Source organism: Micromesistius poutassou (assembly GCF_964030765.1).
Source record: "Micromesistius poutassou genome assembly, chromosome: 16".
In the NCBI taxonomy this organism is placed as follows: Eukaryota; Metazoa; Chordata; class Actinopteri; order Gadiformes; family Gadidae; genus Micromesistius; species Micromesistius poutassou.
Genome location: NC_140286.1, coordinates 17,203,988 through 17,217,206, shown reverse-complemented (window position 1 = coordinate 17,217,206; position 13,219 = coordinate 17,203,988). Strand labels below are relative to the sequence as shown.

Sequence of the window (13,219 nt, the reverse complement as noted above, 5' to 3'; positions counted from 1 at the left end):
TAGCCTCCGTTCACCTTACGCAAACCTCCTGTCTCCACCACCTAGGACCAAGCACCGAACCTGGGGCGACAGAGCCTTCTCTGTTGCTGCCCCCTCCCTCTGGAACTCTCTCCCCACACAAATCCGCGACTGCACCGACCTCTCAAATTTCAAATCTCTCACAAAAACTCACCTTTTTAAAATTGCTTTTAATGTTTAGCTAATATGTTTTTAGTGTTTTCTTTATTTTTTACCATTTGATGTTGTTTTTACTGCTTTTATCATGTATTGTACAGTGTCTTTGAGTATTTAGAAAAGCGCTTTAAATAAAATGTATTATTATTATTATTATTATTATAATGGGATGAACTAGACAGACTCATTTACATATTTTGTTTTACAAACTCTAAGGATGGACATTGAAACACAAGCAGGTTCATGATGATTTATTTATTTAGCAATTCACATGACTCTGCATTAGCAATCAAACCAATGTTATGCAATCAATATTAAAACTGCACAGTAAGATGTTGATGCATATTGTGTCGACATTCATTTATCAAGAATATGTGGTTTTTATATCCACTCCACTGTAAGCCACACCATTGTAGTTGCCGGTGGATGGGAAGACCAGCTTGCTGCCATTCATGCATGTGATTTTCACTGTGGCCGAGTAGGCCAGGTCGATGACTGCTCGTCCCACTGACACCTCACCGCGCAAGGTCTTTCCTGCCGGGACCGTCATATTGATCTCATCTGATTCTGTTATGGTCTCAGAGGAGGTCATTGAGGAGGACTGCTGCGATCCCGTGGTCACGCTAAACCCACCAGACACCTCCACCAGGTCCGGGATCCCTGCTTTAACAGACATGCTGACGGTGGACTCAATCTTATTGGTGGTGCTCCAGGTGGAAGTCTTGGTCACAGATCTGCTGTACGTACATTTCTGCACTTGATCCACAGGAGTGTCGTTTCGATAAGACACAGATTTTAGATATTCTTTTTTTACCTACATTAAACACAGAAAAACACAAAGATGCATATTGTTCAGGCAACACACAAAATAATACTTAATAACCTGTACAGAAAATATAAACTTATTTAGTCTAACATTTATACTTCATAAATACATTTACACTTCATAATCCCCAGGGGATAGTGCTGACACTATTTTATTGAACTAATGTAATTAAACAAGACATTACTGTCAACCACATATCAAATTCTAATGTTTATACGGTGGACAGGAAGTTGTCCTTTATGGAACGCAAAGTGGGCCAACGAGCAATTGCTATGCTGATGATGACACTCAAAATGTAGATCAGCACCAACCCCTCCTCTCAGCTCCCACCCAGTCAACTGCCTACAGTTACTAGTCCACCTCTAATCTGTAATCTGAGGAGTAATCTGCCCTATGAAATATAGGTATTAAACATGCTTTTGTAGTGATAGGCTTTTCAGAGTTAATAAAGAAACACTTAAGTGAAAGTGAAGTAAAGTGAAATGTGTTGGCCCACTTATCCTACCATATTCTGACTCAGGTCTTCCACACTTAGCAGCACTCACCTGGGGTTTGTACATGGCCAGGCTGCGAAAGGTCACGTCGCATAGCACAGACGACTTGATGGCACTGATGAAGAGGAATCCCATACAGTCGACGTCTGCGCCAGCTCTCCCCACCAACCCCAGGCAGACTCCAGACCCCACATCGATGGAGTACTCGGTCTTCAGCCCCCAGCTATTCATGTACTCGAAGAACTCGCGTCCAGAACTCGTCCAGAACCTGATGCCACCCAGACGTGTCCCGGCACCATTCCCCCACAGGGACAGCTTGGTGATGCGCTCGCCAAGTTGGAAGGTAAACTCACTGAAAGTGTGTGCCTGTCCAAAGGTCTCCACACGCCCGTCGGTCAGTTCTGCCCGCACAGCTTTGATCTGCCAGCCGCCCACTGCCACTCCAATCTTCTTGAGGGTGGCACCATTGTCACGGCCAGTGAACTCAAATGAACTGCCTCCGTCTCCACCGATGAGATGCAGTGAAGTCGCCATGTTTAATAACCTGCAACAGAAATGTTCATCAATACAATCTATTGCAATGCTAAACACTAGAGTTCTTAGGTTGAAGACTCACCTACAGCTGAGACAACCTTCTTAAAGACCAATATGAATGTAACTAACTTATCAGCTTCCTGACTTTGTTAAATAGGCAGCCGCCCCCCCCCCCCCCCCCCCAACAATCCTGCCCGACCACAACCAAACCCCACCCCCCCCCCGTCAACAATCCTGCCCGACCACAACCAAACCCCCCCCCCCCTGTCAAGAATCCTGCCCGACCACACCAAACCCCCCCCTCTCCCCCGTCAACAATCCTGCCCGACCACAACCAAACCCCACCCCCCCCCGTCAACAATCCTGCCCGACCACAACCAAACCCCCCCCCCTGTCAAGAATCCTGCCCGACCACAACCAAACCCCACCCCCCCCCCCCCCCTCAACAATCCTGCCCGACCACAACCACACTAATCTAGATTAAAATGGCTCATTTGAATTCTGCCGAAGGCATTCATAATATGTGTGCTACCTAAATAATGACTAAAAGTAAGTCTTTGAGAACGGGTTTCTCAAGCCAGGTGGCGCATTAGACCAGGGGCTCATCTCCTGTTTCCAAAATGCATCACAAACTCTAGTATAACTTACTACACGCTTACTATCACAAACTCAAACGCGGGAAAATATAACGGCGCCGGGACGCGCTCTCGCTACAGGTCCACGGCACGGTGCGCGTCGCGGCAGCAGCGGCAGCCGGGGCGGCGGTGGGGGCGGCGTTGACGGGTGAGAGCTGGTACGCGTCCGCCTACCGCCGTACCAAGGCGGGCTGCTCGAAGGACGATTTGGATTATTACAACAACAACACCAATTATTTTGACGCTCTGATGTCATGATGGGCAAAAATAACCTAAACGGACATTACATTATGAATATAGTCAACCCTGGGCCCAAATCTAATAAACACAACATACCACACATTCAAGAGGGTGAAGATGACCCTCGAGCCCTCTCCCCATCAGTCTACGGAGGACACTCCGTGTCATTGGGCAAAGGGATGTATGCAATGTAAGGCCGGGGTGGATGCCACCCCCTAGGAGGGGTGTGTATGGCATACTCATGTCCGAAGCATGAGTAGCGTTTCTCCCACGTGGTTCCCCATACACCCGGCCAAGCGAAATCTTAGGCTGCCTCAGCTAGATGGCGCGGCCACACATATCACACAGAAAGACAAAACAACTCGGAGGCTCAGGGACAAGAGAACCCTCGATAACACACACAAAGTCTAGCACACACACCTGGCCATGAAAGATACTATAAGTTTCTCATGCACCAAATCACGGGAGCTCGTCCGAGGCAGAACCTCTTCGGAGGCGAAGCGCCGGACGACCTCAGCGCTGTTAGGGGACGTAGAATATTCGATCTCTCACGCTTTATGAATCAGTATTACGTTTACTACTTTACTCAATAAATCCGAGGCCCTCGTGCTGATAGACTTTATTACCTCTCCGTCTCATTTTTTATCTGGTCAAGTAACTAGGCAGACTGTTTTTCCCAACAGTCACGATCAACCCAAAACGTGTCATCGCTCACCCAAGTTGTTTCTATTATCATTGTTACATTGTCTCCAGCATATGGCGCGATTATGGACAGTATATTTTATTAAACACTCAGCTTCTGGTTAGTTCAACTTTGAGAATAGATTAACAGTGATATTTTTTTTATCGCCCGATAAGAGTCTCGCGTTAACGCAGCACGTTAACGCCGATAACGGCCCACCACTAGTTTAAATACATTTATAGTGCATAGTCCCATAAAATAAATGGTTTCATTATCTTCACATTAAATATCTCACGCTCTCACAACAAATGTCACGCCAAAAAAAGAAAAGTACCCGTTAGATCTCTCGTTGCTTCGGATGAGCGTTCAATTGCTGCGGCCTGCGGCCCTATTCTGCTACACACAGTTCACGCCGGAGGCACATTTAGTCTTAAAGTATATATTATTTATTGTCCACTGTGGTCAGCTGTACAAAGTGGTAGCACTAGAACAGACACAGAGACACACACGCACACAAGTGAGAATCCCGTCCACCCGCAATCCAACACAACAATCCCGTCTGCCCGCAATCCAACTCCTCCCCCCCCCCCCCCCACATTGCTACCTGGTCTGTGGGAAACACTGCATACATACATACATACATTCAAACAAACAAACATCAAAATACTAAGACGAATGGAAATACGTTAACCAAGAGATCATTAAAAATGTTTTAAATAAGTTTTGCCTTTCCTGTAATATTTTTGTTTCAATATCAGCCGACCACATCACATCACATCAGTGCGAGAAAGTCTTGTCTTCACTTTCCATCATAAAAACAAAATACAGAAGCAGGATTGATGCTGAGCCACACCTGAGACTGAAGCTGACCTCAATGTATGTATACTACATATATGTAGACATCGCAGGACTGTGTTTGCAGAGGCAGGCGCGCCCGTCTCATGAGGCTTATGGAAGTTCAGTTATCAGCCGGCTGGCCAACTTTCAATATTATCTGTATTTAGCCTTACATTTTCAAACAGGTTGTTGGTACACAGTTGTTATTCTTAATGTTCTCACTTGTGTGCGTGTGTGTCTCTGTGTCTGTTCTAGTGCTACCACTTTGTACAGCTGACCACAGTGGACAATAAATAATATATACTTTAAGACTAAATGTGCCTCCGGTGTGAACTGTGTGTAGCAGAATCGGGCCGCAGGCCTACGCTACTGTAGTTTGTTATATTTTATAACATTGTTCCTAATGATGGTACTTGGGGAGACAAATATTTTCTGAGGTGGTACGCGGTATAAAAAGTTTGAGAGCCACTGGCCTAGAACGAACAAACGGCTCTAGAGAGGACTCTCATTTAATCAACACTATCTTACGTATAAGGTATGAACAATAGATAGTTTTACAGACTAATTAACTAAACCTAAATTATAAATCTTTATGGAATCAAACCAAATACAAACGGTTGTCAACTGACAACCATGGGGTTAAGTTCCAAGCTTTTAGGGGCTGAGCTGTCTGTACTGTATGTCCCAAGTGAAAGACTACTGGCAGGAACACATCAACACAACACCAGTGAAAGACCAACTTTCCCCAAAACGGATATAGATCCATCATCCTATGAACAAACATATATCATGACATCACAAGGATTTGCCATGGAAAGAGCAAACAACTAAATCTATGAGGCCTATTATACACAACTTATTCGGCTCTGATTGTTTTTGATTTATTCGATAATTAAGAGAGTAATTGTTCTATACCCTCACAAAAGACTTAATCATCATTTTTTATGGGCAGTATTAAAAACAAACATAAACAAACCTTTACATGTAGGCTACCATTATAAGCAGGGGTGCACATAACTTTTTTTAGTGAGTTACTCATTTGAGTATCAGGAGATGGTGTTCGGTACGACGGCGTAGCGTCGTTTTGATAATGATAACGGCAACTCCACCGCGGGTGGAGTTGTTGACGGGGGGGGGGGGGGGGGGGGGAGGGGAGAGTGTTTGGTTGCGGTCGGGCAGGATTGTTGACCGACGGACGGACGGGGGGTGTTTATGTTTATACAGTGGACAGGAAGTTGTCCTTTATGGAACGCAAAGTGGGTCAACGACCAATTGCTATGCTGATGATGACACTCAAATGTACATCAGCACCAACCCCTCCTCTCAGCTCCCACCCAGTCAACTGCCTACAGTTACTAGTCCACCTCTCCATCACCACAAGTGCGGAACCTGGGGGTTATCATGGACTGGATTGATAATATATAAGAGTAATCTGCCCTATGAAATATAGGTATTAAACATGCTTTTGTAGTGATAGGAAAGAGGCAAAATACGTGTCAAGTTCTGTCCTGGACACAACCTACTAGAAAAAAGGTGCTATTCATGCATGAAAATGATCCCATTTAAATTGCTTTTCAGAGTTAATAAAGAAACACTTAAGTGAAAGTGAAGTTAAGTGAAATGTGTTGGCCCACTTATCCTACCATATTCTGACTCAGGTCTTCCACGCATAGCAGCACTCACCTGGGGTGTGTACATGGCCAGGCTGCGAAAGGTCACGTCGCATAGCACAGACAATCCAACACAACAATCCCGTCCGCCCGCAATCCAACACACAATAATCCCGTCCGCCCGCAATCCAACTTTCACATACAAAATGACGAGTCAGGCTACCTTTGCTTATCCAGATGAATGCCCTACCTCCTGGATGATAAATCCCTGTAGAAATAACAAAACATGCTTTTCACTCCAAACCAAACAAAAGGAAAACTTAAAACTAAACTTAAACAAACTAAAGAAAATAACACAGTACACACATGCAAAAAGGGAATTAACACCACTAGAGGGGGACAAATCCAGCCACCAGCAGGGGAGGAAGCCAGCAAGCGACAAAGCCACCAACACTGATTTACAATCAACGCGCAAACACACACACACACACACACACACACGCCGACACTCCGGTTAGAAACCCCCAAGCAAGCGGCCCTCCAGCTAGCGGTGGCTAGTAGCCACCTGACAGCCAGCCGAGCCTAGACGAGCGGCCGAGAGGGGGAGATGCGGCCTCACGCCAGCGAGGGGATCGGGCCGCACAGCAACAAGGGAACAGAACAGCAACAGCATGAGTTGCAACAGACCCGTATGACGGAGAAAGAGAGAGAGAGAGAGAGAGAGACGGAACCCAGACAGAGGACCACCGCGTCCGAATACTGAATGTGAGATAGACACGCACGCTACAACATTGATGAGGTAGAAAGTACGAGGCGGGTATTACAGTCCAGGAAGTGCAGCACGCCACCGTGGCTGTAACCCGATGGCAAACAGTGCAGAAGGTTGAAGGAGGGGCGAGAGGCCACGATGAAGCGGTTCCGGACAGAAGAGGTGAATGTCTCCCGCGGAGCCTGCACCCTATTTATGGTGCACCGCTGCTAATTTCCCACTTACGGAGTGGAGTGGGCGGGGCGGGGAAGAGACATTCAACCCACCGGTGCCACTTCAGTGAGCGCTCTTCCTGTTACACATACATACATACATACATACATACATACATACATACATACATACATACATACATACATACATACATACATACAAACAAACATCAAAATACTAGGACGAATGGAAATACGTTAACCAAGAGATCATTAAAAATGTTTCAAATAAGTTTTGCCTTTCCTGTAATATTTTTGTTTCAATATCAGCCGACCACATCACATCACATCAGTGCGAGAAAGTCTTGTCGAACGAACAAACGGCTCTAGAGAGGACCCTCATTTAATCAACACTATTTACTATAGACTCAGACCTTCAGCACCTGTTGAACTGCTGTGTCTGCTGTGTCTTTCACTCCGACCCTATTATTTGCCAAGAGAGTTTCCTCAGATCTTTTTTACCCTGGTGTACATACACCCGAAGGCTGATTTTAATAAAGCCACTGGAATTATTTTTAATATTTCCCAAAAACTTGAGGCACTCTCCCCCGATGCGCCCAAGTTTATCCTTGGAGACTTTAATAACTGCCCTGTCAAAAAGTCTCTGCGCACTTATTACCAATATGTTGACTGTCACACCAGAAAGAAAAAGACTCTGGATTTATGTTTTGGAACAGTTAAGGACGCATACACTGCAACTCCACTTCCTCCACTTGGAACATCAGACCATAATGTGGTCTATCTCCGCCCTGCCTACCGAAGGCTGCTTGAGAGGGAGAAGCCCCAGGTCAAGACTGTTAAAGTGTGGGACAATGAAAGCACCATGGCACTGCAGGGCTGTTTTGATTGTACTTCATGGGAAGTCTTTGACACAACCGACATTAATGAGCAGGTTGAGGCAGTGTCTGGCTATATAAATTTTTGTGTGGACTCTGTGTTGCCCAATAGGACATTCAAAGTTTATTCAAATGATAAGCCATGGTTTACCAGCAAATTAAAGAAGCTTATTATTCAGAAAAGGAAAGCCTATAGAAACCAAGATGAGCACACAAGAAGGGAACTACAAAGAGAAATTAAGAGACAGGTGTACTTGGACAAACACAACTATAAACTTAAGTTAGAGGCCTCCCTGACCTCCAGTAACTCCAGAGAGGCTTGGCAGGGAGTTAAAAAGATGACAAGTATACCACACAAGGGTAGGGGGAAACCCTCCCTCCCCCTAAATGGGAGTGAGGGAATTGAGATGGCAAACCAGCTAAATGCCTTCTTCTGCCGTTTTGAGAGTCTAGAGCCTGCAGATGAGGTTTTTACTGTTAACCCCCTCCCACCTCCTCCATCAAACATTAAAATTGAGGAATTTCAGGTCCGTCAGCTTTTCAGAGGCTGTAACACGCGGAAAAGCCCAGGTCCTGACAATATTAGTGGTAATGTCTTAAAAAATTGTGCAGACCAATTAGCACCTGTGTTTACAGGCCTTTTTAAGTCCTCCATCACCTCTGAAATTGTCCCCGCTCTTTGGAAAACTGCGGTCATTACTCCAGTGCCAAAGACCTCAAATCCTAGTCAGCCTAGCGACTTTCGTCCTATTGCTCTGACATCACTTATAATGAAGTGCTTTGAGCGTCTTGTAAAGAAATTTATTTTGTCTAACACACAGCATCTCTTAGACCCCCTGCAATTCGCTTATCAAGCATCCAGAGGGGTGGATGACGCCATTGCGACTCTTTTGCACATAATTTATAGTCACCTTGAGAAGCCCAAGGCTCATGTTAAGATTTTATTTGCGGATTTCTCATCCGCTTTTAATACAATCAGGCCCAGAACTTTAGCCAATGTATTATCATCGGAATTTGCACTTGAAGCTGGCCTGATTGCCTGGATTGTGGATTTTCTTAGTGGTAGAATCCAGCAGGTCAAAGTAGGAACATCACTCTCTGAAAAAATGATCACTTCCATTGGCTCCCCTCAGGGATGTGTTCTGTCCCCTCTTTTATTTAATTTATATACTAATTCATGTTCTAGCATCTTTCAAAATAGATTCTTTATGAAGTATGCGGATGATACTGCCTTGGTCAGTCTTTTACATGATGAGGAAAAGGAGCATGGCCCAGTACTTGAATATTTTGTTAACTGGTGCGAAAAGTCAAACCTCCTCCTCAATCCATCTAAAACCAAGGAAATGTGTGTTGATTTTAGAAAAGAGGAAGCCCCCAACACAGTAACCTTAATTAATGGAAAGCCAATACAACAAGTCTGTGAGTTTAAATATTTAGGGATTGTGCTTGACAGCAAGCTTAAGTGGGACAAGTGGACAGATCAAATCTGCACCAAGTCTCAACAAAGAATGTTCCACCTAAAGAAACTCCTGTCCTTTAATGTTGAAAGGAGAATGCTTCAAATGTTCTATTGCTCCTTCATTGAAAGCATTCTTTCTTTTTGTATTACCTGCTGGTTTGGCAATGCCACAGAGGCACAGAAAAAGAGGGTTAGAGGAATTATAACCATATCTAGTAAATTGCTGCGCATTACTTTGCCATGTATGGAAGGCATCTACAGAGATAGGATAGAGAAAAAGGCAAGGAATATTATAGGTGACCAAAGGCACCCCCTTGCCCACTCATTTAACCCTCTTCCATCCGGGCGACGATATCGCCCCCCTCTGTTTATTAAAAACAGAGCTAAATTTTCTTTTGTGCCCCAGGCCATTAAATCCCTTAATAATAATCGATAGTCACTGTTAGTGTTGGTCAGCTCATAGCCTGCTCAGCTGGTCTGACCAGGTTAAGGCTGTGATAAATATAAAGCTGACTCACTGATGATGAGTGTTAATCTGTGTGAAAGTTGTACTGTGCTGTTTTTATCTGTGTTGTTGTTGTTTTTTTTAGATGAAATGTCAAGTGATCTGCTGCAACTCAATTTCCCTACGGGGACAAATAAATTACTACTACTACTACCTACACAGACAACCAGCCCGGGGTCCTGGTCCAGGTCTTTGAAGGAGAGAGAGCCATGACCAAGGACAACAACCTGCGGGGCAAGTTCAAGCTGTCGGGAATCCCGTCCTCTCCGAGAGGGGTACCTCAGATCGAGGTCACCTTCGACGTCGACGCAGACGGCATTCTGAACGTGTCTGCTGTGGACAAGAGCACGGGAAAACAGAACAAGATCACCATCACCAACGACAAGGGCCGCCTGAGCAAGGAAGACATGGAGAGGATGGTGCAGGAAGCAGACCGATACAAAGTAGAAGACGAGCAACAGAGGGAGAAGATAGCGGCCAAGAACGCCCTGGAGTCTTACGCCTTCAACATGAAGAGCAGCCTGTGGGAGGACAACCTGAAGGACAGAGTGAGTGAGGAGGACAGGAAGGAGGTGGAGGAGAAGTGTGAGCAGGCCATCCTCTGGCTGGAGAGCAACCAGCTAGCGGAGAAAGAGGAGTACCAACACCAGCTGAAGGACTTGGAGGAGCTGTGTAAGCCCATCATCTCCAGGCTGTACCAGGGGGGAGTGCCAGCAGGCAGCTGTGGAGAGCAGGCCAGAGCTGGCTCCCAGGGGCCCACCGTGGAGGAGGTGGACTACAGCACCCTGTTGGACTCAATGGAATGTGATCACTATGACTGTTGTGGATTAAAAGGGTATTTCTTTACAATGCTTTATGATGGCTAAGCAGCACTTTGGCCAAATGTTCACATGTGATGTAAATATGTTCATGCAAGGCCAAAACAATTACTGTATCACGTTTTCCATATTAGTGTTGCTTTTATACATTATCTGAGTTATTACACGGAATCAAAAAAATGTATATATAACACATTGTTAATGTCTCTTGAGTTATCTGATAGTATTTTCAGATGCTTGCAGAAATACGTCTTATATGTCTCTGGAAACTGAGTGGTTTTGAATCTGCCGAGATCGTTGGGAAGAAGAAATGTAAATGTAATGTTTTGAACTGAAATAAAATACAATCTTGTAAATTAATATTTTATATTTTGTTTGTGTGGCCGAGGTTCTGCTTCAACAAAATGGGAATGGAGGAAATGTACAAACCTTACCACATTAACACGTTCAAAAACACAAAATAAATCACACATTTGTAAACTAAAATATGTTGAGCGGCCTTGAGACCTGATATTAGTATAATGTGACGATATAGCCTCACTAAGTCTGAGGGTTCATCTGACCCTCCATAATCTGTTGAGGTCACCTGTTAGGTGTGTGTGTGTGTGTGTGTGTGTGTGTGTGTGTGTGTGTGTGTGTGTGTGTGTGTGTGTGTGTGTGTGTGTGTGTGGAAAGAGCAGGGCCTGGGCAGTGGCTCAGAAGAATGAGTACACCCTCACACAAGTGTGTATGTAGGACTAAATTAAGAATTATATTTCCATGATCTGGGTATGGGTAGTGTATGTGTATGTAGGGCAATATGGAGGATCACGTTTTATTTTTGTTTATTTTTGTTTCCACTTTCTGGCAATAGTGGATGGTGTCTATAAGGTTTAACAATAGTGGATGGTGTCTATAAGGTTTAACACTAGTGGATGGTGTCTATAAGGTTTAACAATAGTGGATGGTGTCTATAAGGTTTAACAATAGTGGATGGTGTCTATAAGGTTTAACAATAGTGGATGGTGTCCATAAGGTTTAACAATAGTGGATGGTGTCTATAAGGTTTAACAATAGTGGATGGTGTCTATAAGGTTTAACAATAGTGGATGGTGTCTATAAGGTTTAACACTAGTGGATGGTGTCTATAAGGTTTAACAATAGTGGATGGTGTCTATAAGGTTTAACAATAGTTGATGGTGTCTATAAGGTTTAACAATAGTGGATGGTGTCTATAAGGTTTAACAATAGTGGATGGTGTCTATAAGGTTTAACAATAGTGGATGGTGTCTATAAGGTTTAACAATAGTGGATGGTGTCTATAAGGTTTAACAATAGTGGATGGTGTCTATAAGGTTTAACAATAGTGGATGGTGTCTATAAGGTTTAACAATAGTTGATGGTGTCTATAAGGTTTAACAATAGTGGATGGTGTCTATAAGGTTTAACAATAGTTGATGGTGTCTATAAGGTTTAACAATAGTTGATGGTGTCTATAAGGTTTAACAATAGTTGATGGTGTCTATAAGGTTTAACAATAGTGGATGGTGTCTATAAGGTTTAACAATAGTGGATGGTGTCTATAAGGTTTAACACTAGTGGATGGTGTCTATAAGGTTTAACAATAGTGGATGGTGTCTATAAGGTTTAACAATAGTGGATGGTGTCTATAAGGTTTAACAATAGTGGATGGTGTCTATAAGGTTTAACAATAGTGGATGGTGTCTATAAGGTTTAACAATAGTGGATGGTGTCTATAAGGTTTAACAATAGTGGATGGTGTCTATAAGGTTTAACAATAGTGGATGGTGTCTATAAGGTTTAACACTAGTGGATGGTGTCTATAAGGTTTAACAATAGTGGATGGTGTCTATAAGGTTTAACAATAGTTGATGGTGTCTATAAGGTTTAACAATAGTGGATGGTGTCTATAAGGTTTAACAATAGTGGATGGTGTCTATAAGGTTTAACAATAGTGGATGGTGTCTATAAGGTTTAACAATAGTGGATGGTGTCTATAAGGTTTAACAATAGTGGATGGTGTCTATAAGGTTTAACAATAGTGGATGGTGTCTATAAGGTTTAACAATAGTTGATGGTGTCTATAAGGTTTAACAATAGTGGATGGTGTCTATAAGGTTTAACAATAGTTGATGGTGTCTATAAGGTTTAACAATAGTTGATGGTGTCTATAAGGTTTAACAATAGTTGATGGTGTCTATAAGGTTTAACAATAGTGGATGGTGTCTATAAGGTTTAACAATAGTGGATGGTGTCTATAAGGTTTAACAATAGTGTATGGTGTCTATAAGGTTTAACAATAGTGGATGGTGTCTATAAGGTTTAACAATAGTGGATGGTGTCTATAAGGTTTAACAATAGTGGATGGTGTCTATAAGGTTTAACAATAGTGGATGGTGTCTATAAGGTTTAACAATAGTTGATGGTGTCTATAAGGTTTAACAATAGTGGATGGTGTCTATAAGGTTTAACAATAGTGGATGGTGTCTATAAGGTTTAACAATAGTGGATGGTGTCTATAAGGTTTAACAATAGTGGATGGTGTCTATAAGGTTTAACAATAGTGGATGGTGTCTATAAGGTTTAAC

At 43.4% G+C, this 13,219-nt stretch overlaps 1 pseudogene across 1 annotated transcript; it reads right to left on the bottom strand.

Annotated features, from left to right (window-relative positions):
- Positions 1-538: 538 nt before the first annotated feature.
- On the bottom strand, positions 539-2,031 carry LOC311360722 (aerolysin-like protein pseudogene; annotated as a pseudogene). The gene is made up of 2 exons: positions 1,546-2,031; positions 539-988 (listed from the first exon to the last, which is right to left on the bottom strand). The product of its transcript is annotated as an aerolysin-like protein pseudogene (transcript).
- Between the last annotated feature and the right edge of the window lie 11,188 nt (positions 2,032-13,219).